Source organism: Bufo gargarizans, chromosome 4 (genome assembly GCF_014858855.1).
Source record: "Bufo gargarizans isolate SCDJY-AF-19 chromosome 4, ASM1485885v1, whole genome shotgun sequence".
Lineage (NCBI taxonomy): Eukaryota > Metazoa > Chordata > Amphibia > Anura > Bufonidae > Bufo > Bufo gargarizans.
The window spans coordinates 456,457,935-456,484,993 of NC_058083.1; positions in this window are offsets into that span (position 1 = coordinate 456,457,935).

Sequence of the window (27,059 nt, forward strand, 5' to 3'; positions counted from 1 at the left end):
GTGTGGATGTGGCAGAACGGCCACGTCCTCTCCCAGCACCAGAGGGTCCACTAACACCACCACGACCATGTCCACGTCCGCGTCCCTTACTAGATGTTTTTCTCATTGTTATGGTTCACCACAACAACAAATATATTATTTGGCCCAATGTATTGTATTCAAATTCAGCGGGATATAAATTTGAGGCCTAGTATTTAGGCGCTGGGTGACCGGTATGGATTTAGTGACAGAATTAGACTTGGAAATGCACAGAAGCGTGTGTGTGTGAAGTTATTCTGAATGACCCAATGTGCACCTTGAATATTATATACCCTTTTAGGGATAGATTTCAAATAGCTCTGATATAGCAGAAACCACTAAATTATGAAATTGTTAAATTGGGAATTGTATTTAAACCCAGAACAAAAAATGTGCTTTGACGGACACTAAATAACTTTCCCAGCCACAACAGGACAGCGTTAACGAGAGATTTAGCAGGATATAAATTTGAGGCCTAGTATTTAGGCGCTGGGTGACAGGTATGGGTTTAGTGACAGAATTAGACTTAGAAATACACAGTAGCGGGTGTGTGTGAAGTTATTCTGAATGACCCAATGTGCACCTTGAATATTATATACCCTTTTAGGGATAGATTTCAAATAGCTCTGATATAGCAGAAACCACTAAATTATGAAATTGTTAAATTGGGAATTGTATTTAAACCCAGAACAAAAAATGTGCTTTGACGGACACTAAATAACTTTCCCAGCCACAACAGGACAGCGTTAACGAGAGATTTAGCAGGATATAAATTTGAGGCCTAGTATTTAGGCGCTGGGTGACAGGTATGGGTTTAGTGACAGAATTAGACTTGGAAATACACAGTAGCGGGTGTGTGTGAAGTTATTCTGAATGACCCAATGTGCACCTTGAATATTATATACCCTTTTAGGGATAGATTTCAAATAGCTCTGATATAGCAGAAACCACTAAATTATGAAATTGTTAAATTGGGAATTGTATTTAAACCCAGAACAAAAAATGTGCTTTGACGGACACTAAATAACTTTCCCAGCCACAACAGGACAGCGTTAACGAGAGATTTAGCAGGATATAAATTTGAGGCCTAGTATTTAGGCGCTGGGTGACAGGTATGGGTTTAGTGACAGAATTAGACTTGGAAATACACAGTAGCGGGTGTGTGTGAAGTTATTCTGAATGACCCAATGTGCACCTTGAATATTATATACCCTTTTAGGGATAGATTTCAAATAGCTCTGATATAGCAGAAAACCACTAAATTATGAAATTGTTAAATTGGGAATTGTATTTAAACCCAGAACAAAAAATGTGCTTTGACGGACACTAAATAACTTTCCCAGCCACAACAGGACAGCGTTAACGAGAGATTTAGCAGGATATAAATTTGAGGCCTAGTATTTAGGCGCTGGGTGACAGGTATGGGTTTAGTGACAGAATTAGACTTAGAAATACACAGTAGCGGGTGTGTGTGAAGTTATTCTGAATGACCCAATGTGCACCTTGAATATTATATACCCTTTTAGGGATAGATTTCAAATAGCTCTGATATAGCAGAAACCACTAAATTATGAAATTGCTAAATTGGGAATTGTATTTCAACCCAGAACAAAAAATGTGCTTTGACGGACACTAAATAACTTTCCCAGCCACAACAGGACAGCGTTAACGAGAGATTTAGCAGGATATAAATTTGAGGCCTAGTATTTAGGCGCTGGGTGACAGGTATGGGTTTAGTGACAGAATTAGACTTGGAAATACACAGTAGCGGGTGTGTGTGAAGTTATTCTGAATGACCCAATGTGCACCTTGAATATTATATACCCTTTTAGGGATAGATTTCAAATAGCTCTGATATAGCAGAAACCACTAAATTATGAAATTGTTAAATTGGGAATTGTATTTAAACCCAGAACAAAAAATGTGCTTTGACGGACACTAAATAACTTTCCCAGCCACAACAGGACAGCGTTAACGAGAGATTTAGCAGGATATAAATTTGAGGCCTAGTATTTAGGCGCTGGGTGACAGGTATGGGTTTAGTGACAGAATTAGACTTAGAAATACACAGTAGCGGGTGTGTGTGAAGTTATTCTGAATGACCCAATGTGCACCTTGAATATTATATACCCTTTTAGGGATAGATTTCAAATAGCTCTGATATAGCAGAAACCACTAAATTATGAAATTGTTAAATTGGGAATTGTATTTAAACCCAGAACAAAAAATGTGCTTTGACGGACACTAAATAACTTTCCCAGCCACAACAGGACAGCGTTAACGAGAGATTTAGCAGGATATAAATTTGAGGCCTAGTATTTAGGCGCTGGGTGACAGGTATGGGTTTAGTGACAGAATTAGACTTAGAAATACACAGTAGCGGGTGTGTGTGAAGTTATTCTGAATGACCCAATGTGCACCTTGAATATTATATACCCTTTTAGGGATAGATTTCAAATAGCTCTGATATAGCAGAAACCACTAAATTATGAAATTGCTAAATTGGGAATTGTATTTCAACCCAGAACAAAAAATGTGCTTTGACGGACACTAAATAACTTTCCCAGCCACAACAGGACAGCGGTAACGAGAGATTTAGCAGGATATAAATTTGAGGCCTAGTATTTAGGCGCTGGGTGACAGGTATGGGTTTAGTGACAGAATTAGACTTGGAAATACACAGTAGCGGGTGTGTGTGAAGTTATTCTGAATGACCCAATGTGCACCTTGAATATTATATACCCTTTTAGGGATAGATTTCAAATAGCTCTGATATAGCAGGAACCACTAAATTATGAAATTGCTAAATTGGGAATTGTATTTCAACCCAGAACAAAAAATGTGCTTTGACGGACACTAAATAACTTTCCCAGCCACAACAGGACAGCGGTAACGAGAGATTTAGCAGGATATAAATTTGAGGCCTAGTATTTAGGCGCTGGGTGACAGGTATGGGTTTAGTGACAGAATTAGACTTGGAAATACACAGTAGCGGGTGTGTGTGAAGTTATTCTGAATGACCCAATGTGCACCTTGAATATTATATACCCTTTTAGGGATAGATTTCAAATAGCTCTGATATAGCAGGAACCACTAAATTATGAAATTGCTAAATTGGGAATTGTACTTCAACCCAGAACAAAAAATGTGCTTTGACGGACACTAAATAACTTTCCCAGCCACAACAGGACAGCGGTAACGAGAGATTTAGCGGGATATAAATTTGAGGCCTAGTATTTAGGCGCTGGGTGACCGGTATGGATTTAGTGACAGAATTAGACTGGGATATGGCCAAAAAATAACCACACTATTGCTGGTTAAATGCACTTGGTGACGGGCGCAGCTTGCCCCTGATTTAGTATATGGCCAAAAAATGAACAGACTATTGCTGGTTAAATGCACTTGGTGTCACAGCTTGACGCACCACACTACTGAGGGTTAAATGCACTTGGTGACGGGCGCAGCTTGCCCCTGATGTAGTATATGGCCAAAAAATGAACAGACTATTGCTGGTTAAATGCACTTGGTGTGACAGCTTCACCCTGATGTAGGCTTTAGCCAAAAAACAACCACACCATTGAGGGTTAAATGCACTTGGTGACAGGCGCAGCTTGCCCCTGATTTAGTATATGGCCAAAAAAATGAACAGACTATTGCTGGTTAAATGCACTTGGTGTGACAGCTTCACCCTGATGTAGGCTTTAGCCAAAAAACAACCACACCATTGAGGGTTAAATGCACTTGGTCGCAGCTTGGATGCACTTGGTCGCAGCACCGCACAAGACACAAAATGGCCGCCGATCACCCCAGAAAAAAGTGACTGACAAACGGTCTGGGCAGCCTAAAAACAGTGAGTGAGCATTTGAATTTCAGCAGCTCAATGATGCACAGCTGCAGATCGATCGATTAATCAAGTGAAGTCCTTTGGAGGAGTTAATCTGCCTAATCTCGCCCTACTGTCGCATCCGCAACCTCTCCCTACGCTAATCAGAGCAGAGTGACGGGCGGCGCTATGTGACTCCAGCTTAAATAGAGGCTGGGTCACATGGTGCTCTGGCCAATCACAGCCATGCCAATAGTAGGCATGGCTGTGACGGCCTCTTGGGGCAAGTAGTATGACGCTTGTTGATTGGCTGCTTTGCAGCCTTTCAAAAAGCGCCAAGAAAGCGTCACAAAAGCGCCAAGAAAGCGACGAACACCGAACCCGAACCCGGACTTTTACGAAAATGTCCGGGTTCGGGTCCGTGTCACGGACACCCCAAAATTCGGTACGAACCCGAACTATACAGTTCGAGTTCGCTCATCCCTAGTCTTCACCTTTAGGTTTGTCAGCATCAGCAGATCAAGTAACATTTCCTATTATTAGCATCAATCTTGTCAGATTGACTCAGAGGTGGATTATCTGTTTCTGGAACTGAAAACAAAACCTCCTTCAGTGTCAGCAAACTGGAAAACATGTGGAAGGAATAGATTAGATTAGATTTCAACTTAAAATCTTAGGGTCTATTCACACGTCCGTAGAATGGGTCCGGATCCATTCCACGATGTTGCGGAACAAATCCGGAACCATTCATTTTCTATGGAGCCGGAAGAGATGCGGATAGCACACATTGTGCTGTCCGCATCCGCATTTCCGGAGCGCAGACCTGATCTTCCGGTCCGCGGCTCCCCCAAAAAATAGAACATGTTCTATTCTTGTCCACAATTGCAGACAAGAATAGGCAGTTCTATTGGGGTGCCTGCCGTGTGCATTGCGGATCTGCAATTTGCGAATCCGCAATACACTACGACCGTGTAAATGTACCTTTAAAGGGACACTTCCATCAATTAAAAAAAAAAAAAACATTTTTAAAACCTATATATGACTAGCCTATGTAATGTTTTCTGTGTGAATTTTGTGATGTGATGATTGTGAAGTAATTTCAAATATGCCAAGTTCTTGCCCAGAGTTTTAAAGGCTATGGACATTTTTTTTCAATTGGTCTTTTTTTTTTTATGTCAGCAGTTTTACCTGTATAGCTTTCAGTTTCTGTGCATATGATGCAGGCTGACAGGTTCTCCCATCACCAATTGAATATTTTTAGCCCAAAATGTGTAGAATGCAATCATAAATAATGCCCCGAAAGTTGTCCATATCTTTTAACTTCCTCTCTGTTTGAACTTTTAGCAAAGCAGAGAGGCTCAAAAAACACCCTCTGTCAGACCAGGTAAGAGTAAAGCAACACATCTCACCAATATTATGACAGTTGTGTAGGTACTGGACTTCTAACTACTGGTCAGGACTTCTCACATACTTGCACTGCTCTTCTGCAGATTCTGCCCCTCTTGTAAATACCCACAGAATTGTACAGAGTAAGTCAAGCCATAATTAGAGAGTATTGCAAACCTAAATATAATACAACAAATAGCGTAAACTGAGTCTCCTGAATAAGAATACATGCAGTGTTCCACTACAACAGTAGTGGTACACTGAAAAAGGGTTAAAATGTGTCACTATTCCCATAAGGAGTGCTTAGAACAGAGCATTCAGTGTAAAGACAGCAGATGTCTAGACAGTAAAGTGTAATGATGCAGACAAGACCAGTTACCAGCCTGGGAAAATGCTTAAAACCAATTAAAGTGGAGAAAGAGAAACTATTGCAAAGCATTTCAGTGTGGGGTCGATAAGCTTAGAGATATGTTCAAGAGCTATGTCTGCGGGTTCCTGGATAGATTTCAAAAAGCAGAATCTGCATATACAGAAAACATATAGGGGGTCATTTATTAAGACCAGCGTTTTAGACACCAGTCTTAATACCCTTTTAGCTGGTGGTGGATAAGCTGAATTTATGTAGAGGTGCCGACCTATCGACATATCCACCACCCGTCTAAATCTATGCATGCTCCATTGCTGGCGTAAATTTAGACCATTTTCCACTCCGAAAACAGGCGTAGAAGATGATAAATGAGACAGGCTTAGAGCATGTTCTAACCATGCTGTTTTTCTGCCATATTTCCTATAGGTTTCTCTATAGGAGTTTAAAAACATCAGTAAAAACCATGTTTAAACGGCACCTGTCACCTCTATTATGAGATTCAAAGTGTCGTCATCACCTTTTTCATGTCCTTATGGTATTCTGGAAGTGGCTCTTATTGCCTTTTTCTAACCTGTCATCGCGCCTCTTCCTGCTGTATGCCAATAATCTCTTCCTGTCAATGAGGCAGGCACTTTGCATGGTGAAGTCAAGGTTCTTGTTATGTTAGTTGGTTCTTCCACACTCAGTCTTTGGTACCAGACAGCTTTATTAGAGTAAAATATCAACCACCATTACACATGTGTCTGCTCTACCAACCAACAAGTCCCAGAACAACAGGTAGAATGCATGACCAAGTAGTTAGCCCTCTAGAGGCCAAACACAGCATACAACATATTGCTACATCCTTTCTTCCCAGAATTCCAGAGGAGAATATATGGCCCATAAGTATCCTCACACCGATTAAGGCGCTCTCTCCCCAAGGAGAGATAGTACTCCCCAAATCCTGACTTGGGCCTCTCACCCAGCTAAGCCAGTACTCTCTGCTCTGCACTGATGAAACAGCTGTCTGCAGATGAGGTGCTGGCTTATTTAATATCCAAGTCATGTCTTAAGGCTTATTTAAAGAGTTGAACATTGACTTATAGGATAGCTGCCTTACATCTGTTGGCATTAGAGGCAGAGATTGTTAAGAGCTCATTTGCATCCCTTTCTTCCTAGAATTCCAGAGAAGCAAATATAACCTATAAATCTCCTCACGCTAATTAAGGTGCTCTCTCCCCAAGGAGAAATAATTCCTTCCGAATCCTGACTTGGTCATTCATTCCTGGCCAATAAACACAATCTTGCACATGGCGTAAACATTCTTCTATACCTATGTAAGCGACTAGAGTACAATTTTTATATTATGCCTCTTCTGAGAGATTCCATTATTACAGCCCCTTCTTCTTTTAAGATGATTCCATGCTACACTCAGGCTCAGACTGGCCCACAGGGGTACAGGGGAAAGGTGGGCCTCTAGTCTCCCCCCCCCCCCCCCTCCCTGCACAAGTGGCGCATAACACATTAGATTTACTGCACTACATACATATATTCAATGTACAGCACCTCAGCCAATTATTTATTATATTTGAATTTATCCGTATGGTGGGCCCCCAAAATAAATTTTACTGGTGGGCCCTAGGTTCCCCAGTCCGACACTGGCTACACTGATAGTTTATCTATTATGTGGACGAAGGGAGAAACTTCCACTGGAACACGTTGCTTGTATTTTGGCCAGCCCTTCAAGATGAGTCTTCAGGATCTGGAGAGTTTTATTCTCCTCTGTAAAGGTCTGTATTTGTTTCAACTTGTCCTTTGAGACTGCCAGGTATTCACATGTATTGATGCTTTCAATGTCTTTTTCATCCTCATCTGTGATGAGCAGGTAAGCTCTGCTCAGAGTATCTGCATCATTAAGTCTTTTCCTGGACAACAGCAAATGTCAAAATCATATTTCTGAAGTCGTAAAAGAATGTGTTTCTTTGTAATGCTCTCCAGAGGCTTGTGATCAGAGTACACCAATACTTGTCGGCCATAAGTGTACTGTTGGAACTCCTCCATCCCAAAAACTACCTTTAGTAGTTCCTTCTCAATTTGAGTGTATCCTCGCTCTATTGCTGTTAAATCTCTGTTTGCAAATGTGACTCGGTCTTTATCCTGCACTAGTGTGGCTCCAAGACATGTTTCTGAGGCATTGCATTGGACAACCACTACACCAGGGGTGGTCAAACGGCGTCTCGCAAGCCGCATGTGGCTTCTTGCTCTTCATTTGTGGCTCGCAGGAGAGCGGTCCAGCCAACTCTTACTATCTAGGCTGCGCTGCTGAACAGCCTAGTATCTCCTCTTATAAGAGAACATGGCGTGTGTGGACAGACAGTGGAGAGGAGGGAGGGACGGAGGGAAGGAGTCTCTCCATCCTACGCCCCTGAGCCCAATGAAAAGAGTGGGCTCTGAAGCTGCCGCACCACTGCCACCCATGAATGGGTGGCTAATTAAAGCAGGAGAAGGGACGGGGAAGGAAATAAACTGCTGCGCTGTCTGAGCTAGTAAGCTCGGCGAGCAGCAGTAGCAGTAACCTCTTTCTCCTGAGTGTCTTGTTCTCAGCCCCGGAGTCAGTGTGCATTAGTGCACTGAGCAGCCAGCATAGCAGGTAGTGGTACCCCATCCCCGCACAGTACGAGAGTAGCCTGCCTCAAAATAGAGGCAGGCAAAAAACATATGTATCAGGCAGCCAGTAAGATTGGGGTTAATGTAACTAATTTAATCCTAATCTTGGCACTGCCATGTTTTAAACATGAAGAATTGAAATAACGATTAGGGGGCACTCTGCTATCTGGGGCCAGACGGAAACCATACTTATAAGAATGCAAGGATTTATTAAAAACTTAATACATATAAAATAAATACTCCAAAATACAATTATCAGATAAACCTAGGTCGACCTAGTACTCCATAAAATAAGACATTAAAAACATAAGAAAATGAGAAAAATAAAGAATAAAAAATGGAAAAAATAAATAAAAAATGAATTAATGTTCTCTTTAATATTCAAGGAGGTAATGAGGGTCATCTACATTGCATGTATCCCCAAAATTGGTTTGAAGACACGGTTTCCCTTTCTGTTGTAGCAAATAACTTATGGGTTAGCAGTTATAACAGGATATCCATATAATAAATCTAAATAAATGCGCAATATTTGATTATGTCACCACAGTATCTATATGCCCAGGTAAATATAGGCGCTCCTTTTACCATGTGTATATTAATGGCCGTCCTAGTAATTATATCACATCTGCCACATGATAACTATTTTTATCCAAACTTGTCACAACTTCATGATGTATACTAGATGTACATTGCCACTTCTGCAGCTTTAATGCCTCTCACTTAGATGCAGCTTTAATGCCTCTCACTTAGATGTGGCCGTACTGTGCCACCTGCAAGTCCCTGCATCCGCTTGTTGCTTGGCAAGGTCGTGCGGCGTCCCACGTGATCTCAGTGCTCTGCTCTCTTTACAGCCCATCTGGATATAATGCGGCTGCTGGCTGCAGTCCTTCACTGGTGGGTTTGTTCGCCTGTTAGCTCCTCGGCGTCCCAAGTGTTCCAGGCAATCCACCGCTACCAGATTGGGAGAGTTGGGCTGGAGACAGGTGAACCGCCTCTTGTGTATGGCACCCAGTTATCTGGGACAATCAGAGTAAGCGGGGCATGGATGAATATTATTGATTATTATGTCAAAGTCTAGATATTTTCACTGCTATTCACCAGATGCGTTTCGGGGTTAATTCCCCTTCCTCAGTGTTCGGCATCATGCACACGACCGCAAAAACGACGGCTCGGATGCGGACCCATTCACTTCAATGGGGCCGCAAAAGATGCGGACAGCACACGGAGTTGCACCGTTGTATAATACAATTCACAACCGAACCTATATAGAACAGATAAGGATGTCCATAACAAAAAAGAAAATTGCCTATAACAAAAATAAAATAAAACTTTACATATATGAAGAAAAAATACGGCATCCTTATCTGTTCTATATAGGTCCGGTTGTGAATTGTATTATACAATTCAGGAGGTTTACATGATCTAAATGTGAATAGAAAAATCGACCATAAATGACCCGATTACAAAAAGGGGTAAGTACCCACCCAAAAATTTGGAACAAAGTAAAGGGCCACCTAATCAAATAACTCGGTACAAGCTCCAGAGTATATACAGTAAAAAACTGAAAAATTGAGGAAAGTGACAGAAAAAACACCATCCTGGCGCTGCATGCATACCAAAAAGGTAATAGGCGTGTCTCAATACAATATAATTGTAGAACAGATAAGGATGCCCATAACAAAAAAAAAATTGCCTATAACAAAAATAAAATAAAACTTTACATATATGACAAAAAAAATACGGAGAGTACAAAAATATCAATATTTATAAAGTGATAGATAATAAAAAAAAATACATATATGTTTTTAGTTGCGGTTCTTATCCGTTTATCTTGTGTTTTTCAGTTTCTTTTCAATTTAAATGAAACAGCATATGAATTGTATATTTTTTACATACTTATTGATGTTTGTTCTATTTTAAACTGTAAACTCTTTGATCTATGTCAACTGTTCACTACACAGTAATGAAAATGAACGGTATCCTAATCATCTAATGAACAATTTGAGAAAAAAAAGGAAATAGATCGCACATCCAATGGAAATGCTATGATCTCATCCCTGCATTTCTGCAGGAGACAGCACTAAATAGCGCATGTGTACCACCTCCATGCTACACGCTAAATGAGGCATTAGTGTACATTTTGATCAAAAGGCATAAGCCCACTCACCGCCTCAAGGTCGCCTCAATGAGTGGGTCCTAACCTAAAATTGGCGCAGCGCTGCACGGCGACCACCAGAGCTGTGGCGCCATCCCGGCCGGCGGCGGGACCCAGTGGCCAAACAGCACCCCTGCTGTCTGACCATGCCAGACCTAGCTCTGGGCCCCACCAACCAGCCAGAAAAACAGCACAGTGGCCCCCATGCAGCACCGCACCATGTGAACAGTTGTCTAAGCTCACCTGCTCTGAAGCTCACAGGAACTCCACTGAGAGCATGATAGGCTAATTTAACCCTTACTACAGGATACTGGGCTAATTAAAATCACCTGACTAGTGGAAGGAGTGCTGATCCAGGGACAGAAAATCTATGTAATGAACAATTTGAGAAAAAAAGGAAATGGATCGCACATCCACTGCAAATGCTATGATCTCATCCCTGCATTTCTGCAGGAGACAGCACTAAATAGCACATGTGTACCACCTCCATGCTACACGCTAAATGAGGCATTAGTGTACATTTTGATCAAAAGGCATAAGCCCACTCACCGCGTCACCGCGTCAAGGTATCCTAATCATCTGAGTGGAGCGAAGGAAGAAGGGGATGGGGGCCAGCCAAGGAGAAGAGATCGGAGTGCTGAAGAGTACAGCGATATCCTGTCCCGGAATGGCAACCATCTCAATATCTAGAGGAACCCAAATATTTCAATTTCAGCTTTAAGGCCTGCTGGTATCAAGGTATTAAACTCAAAAATTCTCTTAGATTCTGCTTTTGACATGTTTGCGATGTGGTTACCCCCTTCTCCATGGTTTTATAATTTTTTACAATAATACATATTTTAATGTTGAGGGGTCGCAATTGTGGTGATCCTTATAAAGCTTAGAAACTGAGTGTAATTCATAACCTTTCTTTATTTTGGCAATGTCTTCTGCCACTCTCTTTTTAACAATCTTTTAGTTCTGCCAACATACGGTTTATGACACGGACATTGTAGGATATAGATAACATCCATTGAGTCGCAAGTAAGGCTCTGTTTTATTTCAAACTGAAATGGACTTTGCATAGACTGTACTATTGTGGTCTTCTATGGAAAGGACAAATTCTACAAGTCTGACAGCGTCTGCATATAATTTTTTAATGATAACCAGTTGGATGTGGTCCCACTTGATTTATTTTTGACTGTAGGGTCTACTTTCAAGCCTAAATTAGCTACCTTAGTGTATGTAATATGAGGAGTCTTTGTCAGTCTTGATCCTATCATTTTGTTCCCTAATAAATGATGCCAATATTTAATATAATTTTCTCAACTGATTTATATTGGGAATGAAAAGGTAAAATAATTCAGAGGGTCTCTTCTTGCTTGTGTTCTTTTGTAGATGTAAAGAAATCCCTCCTATTCATAGATCTCACTTTCTCCAGAGAATTTTCAAGTATATGGCTTGGATACTGTTTCTCTAAAAATTGTTGTGTCAATTCTGACGCTTCACATTCAAATTGTTTCGCTTACTCCTTCTGTATTGGCCTGTAGGCATGTTAATGAGCCATCTGGGAAGATGGCATGTGGTATACAGAATCAAACGGTTAAGCATCACAGGTTTCTGGTAAGTACTACATATTAGCTTTTGATTATTTATTTTAATCGTGAAATGTATTTTTAATGTCAGGCTGGGCACATGCTTTTGGACTGTACCCCATGTGCCTCACATTAATAGTAAGTGACCCCCAAAGTACCATCTCACATAATTTGTTTGAAACCCCCGCTGGTGAACGATAAAGCAACAACTCAAATTGAGATGATTACTTACTGATGATTCTTACTGACACATGTTAGGTCACTTTCACACTAGCGTTCTTGCTGGATCCGGTCAAATAGATGCAGATAGTTTGCAGGATAATACAAACCGTCTGCATCTATTTGAACGGATCCGGTTGTATTATCTTTAACATATTTTAACATAGCAAGGACGGATCCGTCATGAACTCCACTGAAAGTCAATGAGGGACGGATCCGTTATCTATTGTGGCAGATTGTGCCAGAGACAATTGATCCGTCCCCATTGACTTTAATTGGGGGTCATGACGAATCCTTCTTGCTCCACATCCTAGGACGGAAAGAAAACTTCAGCATGCTGCGGTTTTCTCTCTGGTCTGGCAAACCCACTGAACGGAAAGGAATGTATTTTGGAGCACTCTGTTCTGTTCAGTTCAGTTTTGTCTCCATTGACAATGAATGGGGACAAAACGGAAGAGTTTTTTCCAGTATTGAGCCCCTATGACGGAACTCAATACTTAAAAACTTTAACGCTAGTGTGAAAGTACCCTTAAAGAATTGCCTCGAGTGGCAACGACTGAATACAAGCCAGATTTGAAACACATTGTGAAAAACAAAGATTGCCAGAAGTCTCACTAAAGTTATTTACATTACAGGTAGGAAAGGTTTAAATACACTTTAAATGTTTGAAAACTCAATTGTAGTAATACTGTCGTGTGCACGCATATTTGTGTAAATGTATATCTTGTGGCTCCTGGCAGTCATAGGTTTTTCAGTTGTTTTTTTCTGGCTCTTTGTGTCTGTAAGGTTGGCCACCCCTGCACTACACCATCTGGATGAAGTATTTTAGTATTGCTGTATCTGCAATAGCTTTCTTCACTGACTGGAAAGAAGCTTCCTGAATTTCTATCCATTCCCAGAGCACATCTTTGTGAGTTAGCTGTTTCAGCGGCTCACATATGTCTGAAAGATGTTTGCAGAATTTAGAAAGATAATTTACCGTGCCAAGAAATCGTTGTACTCCACGTATATCCGTAGGGGTGGGCATGTCTTGTATTGCTCTCACCTTTTCAGGATCCACCTTCACATCATTTGAGGTTAGAAGATGTCCAATATAACGAACCTCTGTCACTTTTAGTTAGAATTTTTCCAAGTTCAGCTTTATATGTTTCACTTGACATACAGTTGCAAGAAAAAGTATGTGAACCCTTTGGAATTATAAGGATTTCTGCACAAATTGTTCAAAAAATTTGATCTGATCTTCATCTAAGTCACAACAATAGACAATCACAGTCTGCTTAAAATAATAACACACAAATAATTAAATGTTACCATGTTTTTATTGAATATACCACTGACATGCAAGGTGCATTTGCGTAGGGGAAACAATAATACTATCACTGAACAAAAAAAACCTAAAATATAACTTTTATTAATATGCAGATAAAATAATATACCCCAAGTTTAAGTCTAATAAAGGTAGGTATGATGACCACTATCTGATGTCTGTACTGAAGATACGGTGTCAGTGCAATAAAATAATACAGTCACAGCAAGGGAAAGGAGTAACCAGCCTCACATCTGCATCTCTGATAAGCTCTATAACCATATATACAATAACCAGCAGTCTGCAGCCAGGAGCATGGGGTGGGGAAGATCTTCTTTCCCTAAGTTGTCCCTGCTGGCTATCCCTGCCTAAAAGCAGAGCACCCGCCCCGAAAGGGGCGACCCCACTTCTCGGTGGCTAAACCCTCAGACGCCCTAAATTTCCCTGCTGAATGAAAAAGTGTTCCCGACGCGTTTCCCCAAGTGGAGATATCCAAATGATTCATCAGGGGACAGCATTTTTTTTATATGAAATAGCTGCAAATAGTCAGATCCATATGATAAGGGCACCAAGATAAAAAGGACCGCACCAGTAATTGAGAGTGTTTCCTTTTAAAAGCCGCGCGTCTGACATAACTTCCAGTCATGTGATTAGACAAAGACTCGCATTAATCTATAATATAATTATAATTCACCGTCACATATCGTCTTTTGGGGTCGTTATATACACGACATCCTGATTCTCTGGGATGGTAGTATGGATTTCTTTAAAACCTTTGTCTATAGCCTAAGCAGAAACTCTATTGGTCTTAGTTTTACATTTGAAATTGAACCACAAAATATCGCCTTTCTTGATATCCGTATAACTAAGGCTAATGGGGAACTACATACCACCACATATCTTAAACCTACTTTCACAAACAGTCTTTTACGGTGGAATAGCGACCATCCGAGGAGTCTGAGGAAAGTGATCCCCAAAGGACAATATCTGAGGACACGGAGGAACTGCTAAATGAGGCCTTCCAATTTTCCCTCCATAGGGATAGAAAATCCCTACTGTCCCCACGTGAACAGCCTGCCCCTGAGACAAACATGATGAGAATCATTGGCACCTATGATGTTCAGAATCAGAAAATGATGGGGATCCTGAGGAGATTCCGGGGTATCCTACTATCTGACTCAGATCTTAAGGAATTTTTGCCCCCAAGACCAATGATAACATATAGAAGGGGCAGATCGCTTAGGGATAGATTAATTCATAGGCACTACAAGGCACCACCTCAGACTGGTAACTGGCTCAGTCGGAAAGTCTATGGAACTTTTAGATGTGGAAATGTCTGTATTTGTTGACCACTCATCTTGAAGTCTAAAAACTTCAGTAGCATCACCACCGGAGCCAGTTACGTTATGAGAGACTTTGCCAGCTGCTGTCTACTTATGTACCTGCCCCTGCCCACTTAACTATGTGGGTAAAACGAAAAGGGAACTGAGAAGACGGATGGGAAATCATATTGGAGATGTAAAACATCGGAGAGATAAACCGGTAGGTAGGCACATCCTGGAATATCATTCCGGTGATGCTAGTACCTTATAGTTTCAGGTTATTAAGGTAGTACGAAAATCCCCCAGGGGCGGGGAATGGGATAAAATGATACTTCGAAAGGAGGCCCTTGAATCCAATAGGTATCAATGAACAGATCTCCTACTCTTGCTTCCTGTAGCTTATGCGGCCTAATAACAGTGTTCTGATTACATATAAAAAAAGTACATGGGCACCTAGTCAGACAAAAATCCTGCCTGTATACTTTAGCCAAAAATATGGCCAACAAAATGTACACTAATATATAGGGACACCTTGGATCACCTTATCTATGGCGTTACTAACCAGGGTTTTTATCAAAACAGTGTGGCCCTTTTCACATTCCCCATGGGGCACTATAAGTGAGCCTGCTAGTGAATGATTCTTTTGAACTTAGGTGCTGTAGAATGGGAGGAATCATCATAGTACGAGAGTAGCATCATGTAACCATGGCAGCGCTCTGCAGCATCTGCGCTGATCTAAAGCGACATATCCGGCCCTAGGTATCTCATTTCTGGTCGTTGGAACGCATCATGCATTCCACCGCCTGCTGGCGCTTCCTCGATGTACTCCTACAGCACATGGGTGACGTGTTTCCGCCCGAATTAATATGTATTATAAAACATATGCGCTTATCACCACTAGCAGCTTCGATCGCTTTATGAATACAAGCATGTACGACTCCGAACGGTGAATTATAATTATATTATACATTAATGCGAGTCTTTGTCTGATCACATGACCGGAAGTGATGTCAGACGTGCAGCTTTTAAAAAGAAACTCAATCACTGGTGCGGTCCTTATTATCTTGGTGCCCTTATCATATGTATCTGACTATTTGCAGCTATTTTGTATCAACAAAACTCTGTCCCCTGATGAACCATTTGGATATCTCCACTTGGGGAAACGTGTCGGGAAGACTTTTTCAGTCAACAGAGAAATTGAGGGCGTCTGAGGGTTTAGCCACCGAGAAGTGGGATCGCCCCTTTCAGGGCAGGTGCTCTGCTTTTAGACAGGGATAGCAGGCAGGGACAACTTAGGGAAAGAAGATCTTCCCCACCCCATGCTCCTGGCTGCAGACCCACAGACAAACTGGTAACCGTGCGTCTCCTAAAATCATAATATCATCTGTATGCAAGTAATCGTGAGTTTTTATCAAACAACTGCTGGGTATTGTATATATGGTTATAGAGCTTATCAAAGATGCAGATGTGTGGCTGGTGACCCCTTTCCCTTGCTGTGACTGTATTATTTTATTGTACTGACACCGTATCTTCAGTACAGACATCAGATAGTGGTCATCATACCTACCTTTATTAGACATAAACTTGGGTTATATTATTTTATCTCCATATTAATAAAAGTTATATTATAGGGTTTTTTTGTTAGTGATACTGCCATGTTTTTATTGAACACACCATATAAACATTCACGGTGCAGGTGGAAAAAATATGTGAACCCCTAGACTAATGACATCTCCAAGAGCTAATTGGAGTGAGGTGTCAATGAGATGAGATTGAAGGTGTTGGTTACAGTTGCCCTGCCCTATAAAAAACACACACCAGTTCTGGGTTTGCTTTTCACAAGAAGCATTGCCTGATGTGAATGATGCCTCACACGAAAGAGTTCTCAGAAGACCTACGATTAAGAATTGTTGACTTGCATAAAGCTGGAAAAAGTTATAAAAGTATCTCCAAAAGCCTTGCTAAATGGAGAAGGTTCAGCACTGCTGTTACTCTCCCTAGGATTGGCCGTCCTGTAAAGATGACTGCAAGAGCACAGCGCAGACTGCTCAATGAGGTGAAGAAGAATCCTAGAGTGTCAGCTAAAAACTTACAATAGTCTCTGGCATATGCTAACATCCCTGTTAGCGAATCTACGATACGTAAAACACTAAACAAGAATGGATTTCATGGGAGGATACCACAGAAGAAGCCACTGCTGTCCCAAAAAAAACATTGCTGCACGTTTACAGTTTGCACAAGAGCACCTGGATGTTCCACAGCAGTACTGGCAAAATATTCTGTGGACAGATGAAACCAAAGTTGAGTTGTTTGGAAGAAACACACAACACTATGGGCCAGATTTATCATTACTCTGACAGCTCACTCCACTTTCACATATGGCTAAAGTCAGATTTATGATCGGCCCTTTAAGACTGTAATAAATGTTGTTTGATGGTAGCAGTTTATCCGTCAGTAAGCAGCTTTACAAAAGTCACACATCTTTACAAAAAAGTTGCACGTTTTTATGAAAAAGTCGCATGCTCATAAGATAAGCATGGTCCTCACTGGAGTGAAATTGCGACTTTTTTGCGACTTTTTAAATAGTCCCAATAGTAAATCTGTCTAGAGATTCATTTACATAAGAAAACATGCCCACTTTCAGAAAACTTGCGAGCATAGTGCAGAGCAGAAAAAAATTGCAAATTTGTGGGCAGTTTTAGCGTTTGCGCATTTTTTTGGAACTTTTTCACTCCATTATTCTGACCTGAGCTAATGATAAATCTGGCCCTATGTGTGGAGAAAAAAAAGACACAGCACACTAACATCAAAACCTCATCCCAACTGTGAAGTATGGTGGTGGGGGCATCATGATTTGGGGCTGCTTCACTGCGTCAGGGCCTTGACGGATTACTATCATCGAAGGAAAAATGAATTCCCAAGTTTATCAAGACATTTTGCAGCAGAACTTAAGGCCATCTGTCCACAAGCTGAATCTCAACAGAAGATTGGTGTTGCAACAGGACAACGGCCCAAAGCATAGAAGTAAATCAACAACAGAATGCCTTAAACAGAAGAAAATACGCCTTCTGGAGTGGCCCAGTCAGAGTCCTGACCTCAACCAGATTGAGATGCTGTGGCATGACCTCAAGAAAGCGATTCACACCAGACATCCCAAAAATATTGCTGAACTGAAACAGTTCTGTAAAGAGGAATGGTCAAGAATTACTCCTGACCGTTGTGCACGTCTGATCTGCAACTACAGGAAACGTTTGGTTGAAGTTATTGCTGCCAAAGGAGGTTCAACCAGTTATTAAATCCAAGGGTTCACATACTTTTTCCACCTGCACTGTGAATGTTTACATGGTGTGTTCAATAAAAACATGGTAACATTTAATGCTTTGTGTGTTATTAGTTTAAGCAGACTGTGATTGTCTATTGTTGTGACTTAGATGAAGATCAGATCACATTTTATGTCCAATTTGTGCAGAAATCCATATCATTCCAAAGGGTTCACATATTTTTTCTTGCAACTGTATATCCAAAAGTTTTAACATTTTATGGTCATGGTCCTTTATTGCCGATTCCAGATCTTTACCTTCTCCCACAATTAGTATATCATCCACAATTGTTTTTACTCCAGAAAGTCCTTCTAGGGCTTGTATCAATCTCTGTTGGAACACCTCTGGAGCAGAACCTAATCCTATGGGCATTCTAAACCATTTATAACGTCCAAATGGAGCGGAAAATACTAAGAAAATAAACTTGATTCTCCATCCAGCTCCACATGCCATAATCCATTTTTTTATATCACATATAGATAATATTTTCACCCTTGATAGATCTGGTAAAAAGTCTTCTATTTTAGGCATTGGATAATGATTTATTTCAGAGCTTTGTTCAACGGCTGCTCATCTAACAAAAAAGTTGTAAAAAGTTGCTTTACCTCAGCTACTTGCTGTTTGACTGCATTGACAGTCACTGATGCAGGTTGTAGCTGCACTGTCACTGTCTGTGGTTTAACAGTGTGGACTTGTCCTGTACTGTGTGCCTGGTTTCAGTCTGCACAGAGCTAAGAAATGAATCCTCTTGCCACAAGTCCTGTAGGTCTCCCCATATGCTGGACATTTCTCTTTTTCTCTCTCTCATCTATTCCCACAATATATACAGTATATGGAGCCTTTGGGGAGCCTGGGTCTTGCTTTCCCCTGTACAGATACTGCATTTACTGTGACATCACTGATGGCCTCCATCATCTTCAGGATGTCTTTTGTCAGCTCAGCAGCCCTGCAGATTTGCATGTATTTCTCTAAGGCCAGACCTTCCTCTCTCAGTAATCTCTCTCTGAGATGGGAGTCTCTGATGCCACACACTATTCTGTCTCTCATAAGGGAGTCTCTGATGTCTCCAAATCCACAGGTCGCAGCTAGTCTCCACAGCTCTGTCACATATCTGTCCACATTCTCCCCAACCTTCTGATTTCTTGCAAAGAACCTGTATCTCTCCACAGTCTCATTATTTTTGGGGTTGCAATGTTTATCAAATGCCTGCAATATGTCTGCCAGAGTCACATTGTATGTGCTGAGTGTGATTAAGGTCTGGGCTATTTCTCTGCCTTTTTCCTCAATGAAGTAATAAAACAGCTTTACTTTTCTCATCACTGGGGGCTCGACTGATTATCGGTTTTACCGATATTATAGGCCGATATTCAGGATTTTCTAAGTTATCGGTATCTGCATCTAACCTTGCCGATATGCCGATAACGAATTGCGAACATGGATTGCGCTGCTGTCAGAGCGATCCATGTTGCCTCAGCAGCACAGGGGAGAAGGAAGAAGTGTCGTTGTCCCCCTGTGCCGCTGCTGCCGCTGCCACCAATAATGTTAACTCACTCACTCATTCATTCAAATTCAGCAGGAGGCAGGAGCTGGCTGCAGAATCATATAGCCGCACCCGACCTCTATGACAAGTAACTGCGATCCACGGTTATATGATTCTGCAACCAGCACCCGCCTCCTGTATTTTAATTAATGGGTGAGTTATCTTCATTAGTGGCGCCCCCCCAACCCAGTATTAAAAACATTAGTGGCGTAGTGCGCCCTTCTCCCCCCCCCCAAACCCTAGTCTTAAAAACATTGGTAGCACGGTGTGCCCCCCCCCCCCGTATTAGTCATTGGTGGCAGTGGCCACAGGGTCCCCTCTCCCCTACTCATTGGTGGTGCAGTGGCAGCTTCTGATGGAGCCCCAGTAGTGTAATCCTAGTTACCATGGCAGCCAGGACGCTGCTGAAGTCCTGGCTGCCATAGTCAGCTCCCTGCTGCTGTGTGCACAAAGCACAAGGCAGCAGGGAAATTGTGAAGTCCTATTCACCCTGATAGAGCTCTATTAGGGTGAATAGGACAAGGGCTCTAGCCTCTAAGGGGGCTAATAGTTAGTAAAAACAAAAAAACAAAAAAAAAACACAAACACCAAAATATTAAGTATAAATGAAAAAGAAAGATTTACAAAAAAAATGCAAAACGTTAACAATCTACATGTTCATATTCAGCAGATTTGTAAAGGAATTTAAATTTTTTTTTTTTTCAAAAATGAAAATGCACAGAATATCGGTATAAATTATCAACTATCGGCCTGAAAGTTCACAGATTATCGGTATCGGCTCTAAAAAAATCAATACCGGTCGATCCCTAATCCACAGGGTATGTCTCTTCCTTTCAGTGTCTCCAAACCTGTCACCAATTGAAAGAGGTGACATCCACTCTGTGAGGGGGCTGCAGTGCACTCTCCATAATGTAGTACTAACAGGGACTCTGTACTTACAGTTGGCTGGGTCTCTAAATAAGCTTAGGCTCTGCTTGCAGGCAGTAGACTTGTTATTCAGAGGTTTTGTATCCAGTTGCCACCATGTTCTGTTAGTTGGTTCTTCCACACTCAGTCTTTGGTACCAGACAGCTTTACTAGAGTAAGATATCAACCACCATTACACATATGTCTGCACTACCAACCAACAAGTCCCATTTATCACCGTCTACATCACTGTGCAGGACACCAAGATTCATAGCTAATCCCTTCTGTTAGCTATCAAATTATTTTGTGTCAGTATTACAGGTCAATAAAAGCGTCAGGTCTAATTCATCACCATGGACTGAATTGTGCAGTGCACCAAGATTAAAGTCATCAGCAGCAATGGCAATAATAATGTGCACCAAGAATCATAGCTAATACCTTCTGTTAAAAAAAAAGAAAAGCATATAGCACCCTTCAGTAAAGCAAAAATAAATAAAATGCGCTCCCCTGCAGAAGCTGTGCTCAAATGGCTCCTTAGTGGAAAAAAATAAAGAAATGGAGGCAGCGCCAATAAAGTAGTGGAGATTTTTTTTTTCTTTTAATGCATGTTGTGGAAGTCTAATTTATCACTTTGGACTTAACCGTGCAGTGCCCCAAGATTCAAGTAATGGCCCCATGACAGATAGGGGACGGTGGCACCAGTAGCAGCAGAGGCAGTAGTGGCCCCATGACAGAGTGGGGAAGGTGGTAGCAACAATGACAGTAGGGGCCCATGACAGAGTGGGGACAGTGGCAGTAGCAGTAGTGTCCCTAAAACAGAGTGGGGACGGTGGCAGCAGAAAAAAACAGGAGTGGGTACAAAACAGAGATACCATGTAATGGAATTATTTGCATCTCATCTGTGTTTTGGACCCACTCCTTCTTTTGGCTTATAAATTCTGAACAAATACTGACCATGTGAAAAAGGCCATACGGATGCTCAAAATACAGAATCCTTTTCTTCCTGTTCTTCTGACAGTTTAGAGGAAGGGAAAAATAAACTATGATGTCAACAAGGACAAACAGGAACAATAGTGGCCCCATAACTGAGTGGGTATGAGGGCCAACAGCAGTGTCAGTAACAGGGACAATAATGGCCCCATGATAGAGTGGGGAGGAGGAGGTCAACAGCATGGCATATAGCACAATATGGTGGTAGATTATAGTAGTAGCAGAACCCAACAACAGCAGTGTAATAGCAAGACCCAGTGGCATCTATATCCTATTTAAAAATTTAACATATAGATATCAGTAGGCCAAGAAGCCTCTTTGTAGAAATGGCAGTAGAGGCAACAGGTGGGTGGCAGCATTAAATAGTGGCAGCAGCACATGACCAGAAATAATGGCTGATTTTTCAGAATATTCCGGTGTGCCAGCACACTACAGTATGATCATTAGTGGCAGAATGATCTATTCTGTTGCATCAGGCACCAGTGTCTGGAAATCCTGGTTGATCCACCCCTGATTCATCTTTATGAAGGTTATTTTCTCAAACGTTTGGGAGGAAAAGCGAGTTCTCTATAGGGTAACTATACCCCCCCCCCCCCCCGCAGTACTGAACACCAGCTCTAATGCCACACAATAAAAGTTTGCATGACCAGTAGCCTGGAAAATCTTGGATCATGGGTGACAGTATGCAGTCCAAGTATGCCGCCACCTGTTGGTTGAGGTTCTGCCGCATGTCCTGCTGCTTGGTGGTTTCTTCAGTAACATAGTACATAACATACCACATAAGGCCGAAAAAAGACATTTGTCCATCCAGTTCGGCCTGTCTTCCTGCAAGTTGATCCCGAGGAAGGCAAAAAACCCTGTGAGGTAGAAGCCAATTTTCCCCACTTTAGGGGAATAAAAAATTCCTTCCCGACTCCAATCAGGCAATCAGAATGACTCCCTGGATCAACGACCCCTCTCTAGTAGCCATAGCCTGCAATATTATTACACTTCAGAAATACATCCAGGCCCCTCTTGAATTATTGTACTCACCATCACCACTGCTCTTACCGCAAAGAATCCTCTTCTATGTTTGTGTACAAACCTTCTTTCCTCCAGATGCAGAGGATGTCCCCTCGTCACAGTTACAGTCCTGGGGATAAACAGATGATGGGAGAGATCTCTGTACTGACCCCTGATATATTTATACATAGTAATTAGATCTCCCCTCAGTCGTCTTTTTTCTAAAGTGAATAACCCTAATTTTGATAATCTTTCAGGGTACTGTAGTTGCCCCATTCCAGTTATTACTTTAGTTGCCCTCTTCTGGACCCTCTCCAGCTCTGCTATGTCTGCCTTGTTCACAGGAGCCCAGAACTATACACAGTACTCCATGTGTGGTCTGACTAATGATTTGTAAAGTGGTAGGACTATGTTCTTATCACGGGAATCTTTCCCCCTTTTGATGCAACCCATTTTCTTATTGGCCTTGACAGCAGTTGCCTGACACTGGTCTCTACAGCTTAGTTTAAATTTATTAAAATTCCTAGATCCTTTTCCATGTCAGTGTTATTCAGTGTTTTACCATTTAGTATGTACGGGTGACTTGCATTATTTCTTCCCGTGTGCATAACTTTACATTTGTCAGTGTTAAACCTTATCTGCCACTTATCTGCCCAAGCCTCCAGTCTATCCAGATCGCTCTGTAGTAGTATACTGTCCTCTTCAGTGTTAATTACTTTACACAGTTTAGTGTCATCTGCGAAAATTGATATTTTACTGTGCAAGCCTTCTACAAGATCATTAATAAATATATTGAAGAGAATAGGGCCCAATACTGACCCCTGAGGTACCCCACTAGTGACAGTGACCCAATCTGAGTGTGTACCGTTAACAACCACCCTCTGTTTTCTATCATTGAGCCAGTTACTTACCTACATACAGACGTTTTCTCCCAGTCCGAGCATTCTCATTTTATATACTAACCTTTTATGTGGTACAGTGTCAAATGCTTTGGAGAAGTCCAGATATACAACATCCATTGATTCACCGCTGTCAAGTCTAGAACTTACCTCCTCATAGAGACTGATTAAATTAGTTTGGCATGACCGATCCCTCATGAAGCCATGCTGATATGGCGTTATTTGCTTATTTCCGTTGAGATGCTCTAACATAGCATCTCTCAGAAAACCTTCAAACAGTTTACCCACAACAGATGTTAAACTTACCGGCCTATAGTTTCGAGGCTCTGTTTTTTGACCCTTTTTGAATATTGGCACCACATTTGCTATGCGCCAATCCTGTGGGACATTCCCTGTCAGTATAGAGTCTGCAAATATCAGACTAAGGGTCTGGCTATGACATTACTTAATTCCCTTAGGATACGGGGTGTATGCTATCCGGTCCTGGCGATTTGTCTATTTTAATCTTTTTAAGTCGCTGTTGTACTTCTTCCTGGGTCAGACAGGACACTTTTAATGGGGAATTTTCTTTTACATTCTGCATTTTATCTGACAGTTTAGTTTCCTTCATCAATACAGTAGAGAAAAAAATATTTTACAGCTTTGCTTTCTCCTCGTTGCTCTCTGCGACTCCCCCCTCATTACTCTTTAAAGGGCCGACTTCAGATTTATACTTTTTAACATTTATATAATTGAAGAACATTTTAGGGTTAGTTTAACTCTCTTTGGCAATTAATCTCTCGGTCTCTAGTTTGGCCACTTTTATTTGTTTTTTACATGTTCTATTCCTTATAGTTTTTCAGTGCTTCCGTGCTACCCTCCTGTTTTAATGTTTTATATGCTTTCTTTTTGTCATTTATTGCTTTCTTTACAGTTCTGTTTATCCACATTGGTTTCTTTTTGTTCCTTAACCTTTTATTCCCATACGGTATGTACCTCTCACAATGAGATTTTAGGATGCTTTTAAAGATATCCCATTTTGTGGCTGTATTTTTATTTTTTAGGACTTATTTTTTAGTTCGTTAAATTTAGCTTTTTTAAAGTTTGGTATTTTCGTTCCTCCCTCTAGAAGGAAGTAGTTCAAGTCCCCCATAATAACCACCTCATTATGATTTGCCGCCTTGTCTATCTCATTTAGTAGTAGATTTTCTGTGGACTCTGGTATATTAGGTGGTTTATGGTAAACTCCTATTAGTAATTTATTATTGTTTTTAGCTCCATATATTTCTACCCACAGTGACTCCACATGTTTATTTCCCTCACTTATATATTCACAGAGTGTGGGCTTTAGACAGGACTTTACATAAAGGCAGACCCCTCCCCCTCTCCAGTTTTGACGATCCTTTGTAAACAGACTGTAACCCTGTACATTAACTGCCCAGTCATAGCTATCATCCAGCCATGTCTCAGTTATTCCCACTATGTCATAGTCCTCCTCACACATCACTAATTCCAGTTCCACTGTTTTATTAGTCAGGCTTCTGGCATTAGTATACATACATTTGAGAGGTTTATGTATATTTTTTACCCTACACCTTTCCTTCTGAACTGTTCTAGTCCCTCCTTCCATTCCTCCCCCAGTCCCATCCCACTACCTTGCCCCCAATCTCTATCTGCACTATCTTCCCCTCCTAAAATGTAATTTCCCTCCCCCCAGTCCCTAGTTTAAACACTCCTTTAACCTTCTAGCCATCTTTTTCCTCAACACAGCTGCCCCTTCCCCATTGAGGTGCAGCCCGTCCCTACGATAGAGCCTGTAGCCGATAGAGAAGTCGGCCCAGTTCTCCAGGAACCCAAACCCCTCCTTCTTACATCAGTTCTTGAGCCACTTGTTAATTTCCCTAATCTCCCGCTGCCTTTCTTGTGTGGCCCGTGGTACAGGTAGTATTTCGTAAAATACTACCTTTGAGGTGCTTGCCCTAAGCTTTTGACCTAAATCCCTGAAATCATTTTTAAGGACTCTCCACCTACCCCTAACTTTGTCATTGGTTCCGATATGGACCATGACCGCTGTATCTTCTCCAGCCCCTCCCAGTAATCTATCAACCCGATCCGCAATGTGTCGAACTCTAGCGCCAGGAAGACAGCACACTGTTCGGCGATCACGATCTTTGTGACAGATTTCCCTATCTGTTCCTTTAATAATGGAGTCTCCCACTACCAGCACCTGTCTGGCCTGCCCTGCTCTCCTGGTCCCCTGCTTACTGGAGCTGACATTCCCCTGACTGGCAGAGGAAGTGTCCGGCTGCAGCAGTGCCATCTCTGGACTGACATCCCCCTCATCTGCCAAATGTGCAAACTTGTTGGGGTGTGTCAGATCAGGGCTCACCTCCCTGGCACTCTTCCCTCTACCCCGCTTTCTAACTGTTACCCAGATGTGCACTGTACTGCGTTGTCAATTGTGCAACACATACTAAATAGGGATTACACCACAAAAGCAAAAAATACTATATAATGTAGTACTAAGAAACTGGCTAATTGCAGTCCCCCACTGAAGTCCCTGAATCTAAAGTCACTTAATATTAAGTCACACACTTACGCAACCACACTTAATCAACCACGCGTCGCAGTCAAACTCACGTTATATATCTGCTTATATAACTACAAATGCAGCTCACTACACCAGCCTAGTTTGTTTCCCCTCTGGATTCAAAAAGGCTGTGCTGCTCTCACTGCAGAATTTTTATAGTCTCCTAATTAGACAGCCACACCCTAATTAGACAGTCACACCCTAATTACTCACCTCTGCAACCCCTGGAGAAGGAAAAAAAAGTGTTATCACAGCACACAATACAGTCAAACACAGCCACTCATCAATGTCCACAAATAATTTAGCTCTCAGATACTCCCTCACTTAATCTTAAGTCACACACTTAATCAACCACGCGTTGCGGTCAAACTCGCGTTATACATCTGCTTATATAAATATAAATGCAGCTCACTACACCAGCCTGGTTTGTTTTCCCTCTGGATGGCAGTAGGTGGCTGAAGAAAAGTGCTCATCATAGACTCCAGACTGAAGCTTGTGCATATGGTGCTGGTTTTACTCCTAAATCCCCCACCAGTCATGACAGGGGAACGTGAGCATAGAGGGTCCTTTAGAGGTTACACTGTGTACACAAGTGTTCCTAACAGTTTCTTCTTTCTTCTTTCCTGTTTTAGCTTTTTTGAGATAGCGACGTCATGAATTAATTTATAACTTCCAAGTTGAGACATCATGGACTGCACATATATATATACCATCATTGACCCTTTTGATCGGTTCTTAGTCCAAAGATGGGTACTTTGGACATTTGCATGATACTATATTATTACTTTGGGTGCAATTTTGACTCATTATTGTCTACACATGCTTTACACCATTTACCTACACTTTTATTTTTTTCAAATATACAGTTTTGCATTGTGTCTCATCTCATGGTGTTGTTTTTACATTCATCACTACATCATCAAGCATTCTGATGATATATTTGTTATTGTATACTTTAAATGTTAACATACTTTATATGTTATTCACACGTATAACTTTTTTGTATGTTTATGTATG